Source organism: Cariama cristata, unplaced genomic scaffold (genome assembly GCF_000690535.1).
Source record: "Cariama cristata isolate BGI_N322 unplaced genomic scaffold, ASM69053v1 scaffold23416, whole genome shotgun sequence".
Classification (NCBI taxonomy): Eukaryota; Metazoa; Chordata; class Aves; order Cariamiformes; family Cariamidae; genus Cariama; species Cariama cristata.
In genome coordinates, this window is record NW_009624148.1 from 26,747 (window position 1) to 32,746 (window position 6,000).

At 42.0% G+C, this 6,000-nt stretch overlaps 1 protein-coding gene across 1 annotated transcript in view; it reads left to right on the forward strand.

Annotated features, from left to right (window-relative positions):
- Positions 1 to 6,000, forward strand: part of AATF (apoptosis antagonizing transcription factor) — a gene marked incomplete at its 5' end in the record, with an annotated part of 37,942 nt that overhangs the window by 25,419 nt on the left and 6,523 nt on the right. The window lies entirely within an intron of this gene.

The following is a 6,000-nucleotide window of genomic DNA, read 5'->3' on the forward strand; positions in this document are numbered from 1 at the left end:
AGGTTGGAGAGAACTGTCATCCCTCAACCACTGCTTTGTGTTGAAATGAACTGTTACTGTCTGGGATTTACTCCCAAGGTGAGCATGCTTGAGTAGTGAGGAAGAGGCTTGCTCCCTTCCTTGTATCTGTACGCTAATTAGGAAAAGAGTTGATCCTGTAGAAATGTTGTTTCATTGTACGCCTTGTAATTTTCTTTGTTGTTATCCCTTGTGGAGTGGACCAGTATGTGCCTACCCACTCCTGCACACTCTGTGTGAAAGGTGTGTTTTTTACAAGTGAGCAAGAGATCTCACTTACTTCCTTTTTCCTAGCTTAGTGTTCAGAATGCCTGCATTAATCTGAGTAACCACAGAAGTCATAATCTCTGGTTAAGACACTTCTAGCTCAATTTATTTCTCTTCCGAGTTGTACTTGTGTCTAAATCACACTGTATGGCTTTTTAGAAAAGTTTACCTGATGAGGTGAATTCCTCCTCGTGTCCCAAGCAAGAGTCAGCCTAAAGCAGTTTCCTGGGTGTGTACTGTGGTTTTCTCTCCCAGGTATTTGATAATGCCATAAACAAGTAATTACTAATCCAGTGAACTATTAAAAGTCGATAATGGTGAAGATGAGAGAGAAGACTGGCTTTCTGACAAGCTGGTTTACCTTAATTAAACTGGTGAGTGATTAATATGGACAGCTGATCTTGTGGCTTTAATTAGATGCATTTAGAGTTTTGTGTGAATAAGAGATGTCTCGAACCATCCCACAGGTTAATGGCAATACAATACTCTTATCACAGGCATGTATCTTTCAAATGGCTGGGTAGATGGTTAATAACACGTTTTAAAACTCGATTTGAAACTTCTCTTAATGGATTATTAGAAAATAGTCAATGCCTATTTTATACAAAACTGAATTTTAATAAAATGGTTTTTTAAAAGAGACTAGTGATTTCATCTTGGAGTTTAGGTTTGTACTTTATAAATAGATTGCAGAAAATTACATTTTTTAAAAAGTGTTTTGACGGGATTTAAAAATAATGTTTGAACTGCAGTCTGAATTTTCGCTGGTGTTGCTGGAACTCCAAATGGTGTTACACTACTACTGTGTGGGAGCTTGAAGGAGGAGAAGAAACAGCTTGTCTCTACGTCTGGGCAGAATGCAGTGTAAAGTATATGCTTACTGAGTCCTGGACTAAAAGCAAGCTTTTCGTAATTTATGCTGTTTTAAATAATTGTAAGGTACGTAAATATGAAAAAGAAGGAAAAATTCTTGTGATTTACTATGTCTCTCCAAAGACTAAAGGGGAAAAAAATTACATTAGAAAGTATTGAAATTACATTAATAAAATGCAGCTTTGTCAACTTTCTGTTCAGGAGTGACTTTGCATTCTCACCAGGAAAGAGGAAAAGCGTGTGGTGTTTGTAGTCTTACTTCTTTACTTGGACTGGACAAGTTGTACTTAGCTTCTCTCTTTTTGTTTCCTACAGTGATTTTGTTAAAAAATAACGGCTTTTTAAACTGTTAAAGGATAACTTAACAGTAACACACTTTCTCAATGTGACATGTCGTGTTGCAGCTCTGTGAGACAGGATGAAGGCAATTTGCCTGAGCTTTTGAAAGGATTCTGTGTTAAAAGATAGCAGAGCGCAGTTAGTAGACCTTCACACCACAATAATTGTTTGTTTACTGTCTCTGGTAACAAATACACATTTAGCTAGAACAGTCCATATAAGCAATTTGCAAATATTTTAGCGTTGCTCACTAATAAAGTGAGTATTTTTTTAGCCAAGGAGTAACAAGACTGTTCTAGTAAAGGTAAGGGGCTGCTGGGAAACCTCAAGTCTGGGTTTCTCACATTTTTTTCATTCTTTCAGAATCCATGCATAGTCGAATCTTTTTCTGTTTCTGTTGCTTTCAGCGAGCGACTAAGATGGCAGAAGCGCTGTGAGATTCTGCTTTTCCATTGTTCTGCACAGTTGTTTTAAAATGAACATTGTCAGACCCTTGTTTGATATTACTGTTGGCGCAGGGAGCCCAAAAGAACTCTTGTGGCTTCCTCGTACAGCAGCCAGCACAACGGCCAGGCTGAGAGCGCGTCTCACCCCTTCGCATACCTGACTAGGTGAATTCAAAGGCAACAGTGCCACTTGCAAGACAGAGTAGGTGGCTTTGATGCACTGTAGTAGAAGTGACCCATGCCTTTACTGGCTCTTCTGAAGATTTTAATAAGATCAGAGAAGAAGTGTTTCTTTTGTTCCGATTTTATGTCTAAGCTTTGTAAACTAAACTGTTTCCTGTGATAACACTGTAGATCAGCTCTTGCGAGGTATTAATTTGAATTGGTCTGTGAGGTGTAAGAAAAGTGAGCCTTTTCTCACGGAGCTTGTTTCAGCTGTACTTAGCTCTTTGTCTCGACTGGAAATTCTTAGGGGTCTGCAAATCAGAAAGGTCAGCAACTGTAGTATTAGAAGCACTGATAGATAGTGCATGAAAATGAGACCTAACCTCTAAAATGAAAATTGACCTCTGAAATGAGAAATGAATCTCTATTACCCTTGAACAACACCCTGGTGGCATTTCTAAATCCCTCTGATTTTGTACAATGTACTTTGTGTGCATCTCTTTAACTAGCATAGAGAGGAAGTCCTTTTAAGGTGAATTCTTTAGAAAGCACACATCATTGACTCCAGTGTAAATTTTAACAATGATTTTGGTGTCAGCAAAGGTAGGCGAATGCTAACTGCTTTTGAAGCTTTTGCCTTCAGACATGTTCTGTGGGAACGCTGCCTTGCTCTTTGGTAGCAGTTGCAGATTTTAAGCGCTCTCGCGTGCTCAGGACGCAGGAGGGAGAGAACCAGTTCCCGTCTGCTCCCAGCCCTCCGCAAACACGGCTTGTGGGCCTCAGCAAACTACACGAGCTCTGTGTGCTTTTCTTCACTCATGTGGTTCGTAGTCCTTGGTTTTGACTAGGACAACTGATTGGGTTGGTTTTAATAGTATTTCTGAGTGCTTCTTGACTCCTAACATGAAGCTTTGTTGAGTTCAGAAATATATGTGCACAGGAACACTCATGGCAAGCATCACCGCTTTGTTTCAAAGACAAATAAAACTGACATTAGCAGCTTTCTTCTTACTATTGACCATTGTCTGCTTTGAACGTAGCTTGTCCTCCTAGTTCCAGCTTTTGGTAGGAGCAGCTTAGAGTTGGTAGTTGAGTTGCAAACTGCTGGACACTGCTGGTTGCACTTCGTTGCAGGTGGGCAGTTGTGTTTGCTTATGTGGGAGACTGAGCTTAGTTTTTTGAAGTTCAGGGAAAATGTGAAGAGGTGAAGGAGGGAAAGCAAAAAGGGATATGTTTCAAATCAAAGCCTTTTGATGCTGAAATTGCCTAACTCAAACTCTGTCTTTCACACATCAGGGCTTAATGCTGATAGTGATTTACTTACACTTCCTAGTTAATAATTAGACATTGGGAGACACCATATATCACTCCTAATGGAATATATGGGGTCTGATGAGAGTTTTCTGTTTTGACTAATAAATTTTAACCAGAATCGCCAAGCTTAATGAAATATTACAGCTTCGGAAGTGTTTTAAGTCTTGTGCTATGAAAACAGTGTTGCTTTATTCAGTAAATGAATTTATCATTCATTCTGTATCCTGAGCCCTAGCTGGCTCTCGAGCATGGGCTGAATGCAAGACTCTGAACTAGAAAGCGGAAAAACTAATCAAATCCTTAAAGACCAAAGGCAGCGAGGCAGGTCTAGACTGACTTTTTCAGTGGTAGCCTCTGGCTACATCCACTTTTATTTTAGTAACCATTGTTAGCATGATTTATAACTTTGGCTTTAAGAGGTACACTATTTAGATGTAATAAGATGCTTCGCAGCTTTTATTTCTATTTCCTAATTTCCCTCTTGTCCCTGCTCTTTTTTACTTCCCCCTCGTCTTTGTCTCCCTCTCCTCTCCCCAGGAGTGTCCCCAGTCCTGCAGTTGACGCTGCATTGAAAGAACATTTTCACTGTCAGCCTCAAGGTCAACAGAACCGTCTGTGCCTCAACTGATGGCTGGTCGGCTGGTGGCCTAGTTAGTGCAGAGGAGACGACTGCGTGCAGGGTTTCGTCTCCTACTGCTGCACGAAGCTTTTCCCTGCTAATTCTGTACACAGAGGAGAGGATATGCCCCCCAGCAAATAGTGGGATCTCTCCTGTCACCCTGCTGAGTGGCACAGGGTTCAACTCTTTGCCTTTCACAGCCATCACAGGAAATGCTACCTTGCCAAAAGGAGAGCAATCCTGTCCAACAAGATCCTGCCCCTTTCACAGGTACAGCGTTAGCAACCTGCCCCAAAAATGCATCTTGTTCTAACCAGCGTGGACATAGCTGTAGGGTCGTGGCAGCACTCCTTAGTCTACCAGTCTGTGGATTTGGGGACACAACAGGAGGAGCAAGACCTGCTGAAAATGTCTTGCTGCTTAGTTCTCTAGGAGCGTAGGACGTCTGTGCATTACTGCCTTCTTGTGCCTTAGCCTCTGCCTTTACTACTCAGCAGTTTTTTTCTGTACATCGTGCCAAGCAAGCAAGATAAGAGGAGACAGTAAACACACCTTATTGCCGGTACAGGAAGAAACCACTAAAACCTTGCTGCACCATTTCTCGCTGCTGTTCAAACCCTCCCTCCCACCTTGCTTTTGACAGAATATTGACTAGAAACCAAGATCCCATTTCTGCTTAGCCTTAAGGGCAGCTGTTTACAGAGTGGCGGTGTTACATAGGTTTACTGTGTCGTATGTCTGTGTAACACTGGATTTGGATCTTGTATTTAGCTGCCAGAAGTGACTGTGATGAAGTGGGAGAGATAAACTGATAGATTGTGTGCCAGAAAGATGTTGGGAATCAATCAGATAAACAGGGCAGAGAAGTAGCTTGCTTTTTTCTAGTGATAATAAACCAGTATCCTCTCTTCCTGGAATTTTTAAATGTAATTGCTGCAGTAATAATCTCCAAAAATGAGCAAATAGAAAAAAAAGTCATGGCAAGTATTTAATTATGCTTGCATCACTCTTTTTTTTGTAATATGATGTATGCCTTGAAGGAGAGAAAAGATGCAAACAGGCATAAATATTATCTCTGTTGCTTGAGTGTCTCTTATTTGAAAATAAAAAAGGGTCATAAAATGATACCCATCTACCTTTGTGGCATTTTTCTTTTGTGGGGTGCACGCCTTTTCCTTCCCTCACTCCAGTAGCATACTTAAGTGATCAGAATCTAGGGGAGTCAGTGGGCTCTCACATAGCCCTGTGCCCAGGATGGCTTTGGGGGTCAGCTGCGCTCGGTGGGGCAGCATCGGTGCCTGGGAAGGCGTCTGAGGGCAGGCTTCTCCGAGCACAGTGGTAGTCAAGAGCTAAGCTGTGCTCAGAAATGCCATCGACTCACTTGGGCTGGTCTTTCCTTCTCCACATCCCTGGCTGCAGGGGGTAATGTGGAACTTCTTTCTTGTCCTCTTGCCTTGTCTGTGCGTGCTGTCTTGGGGCAGGTGAAGACTATAGCCAGGACCACAGCTGCTCCCCAAGCCCTGCTTTCCATGACTGTTACTGTACCTCGATGCACCATTGCAGTCCAACTCTCCTACTTGAGCAAAAGTATAGGGTGGAGAAAAAGCATCTTTCATCCTTTTTTTCTCTAGCATCTTTGTGGAATTGCCTGGACTCTCTGGTTTCCAGGTGGGTCTGTTTCTGAGCTGAGGCAGTAACTTCATTAGTGAGTGAAATGTCAGCATCTAGAAAGCAGTCTGTGCCCCCCAGTTTTGGAGGGTTTATTTCTGTTCTTCATGTTAATACGTTGGCTAATACCCAAGGCTCAGCACGTACAATTTACAGTGAGTAGTGATAAACAAATAGCACTGGTCAAGAGTCCAAAAAGGCTGTTCACGATATTCTTGGGCCGCAGGAAGCAAAAAGGACAAAACTCAACCCTCAGGACATGAAAAGAAATAGAAAAGCCTGCTTGAGCAT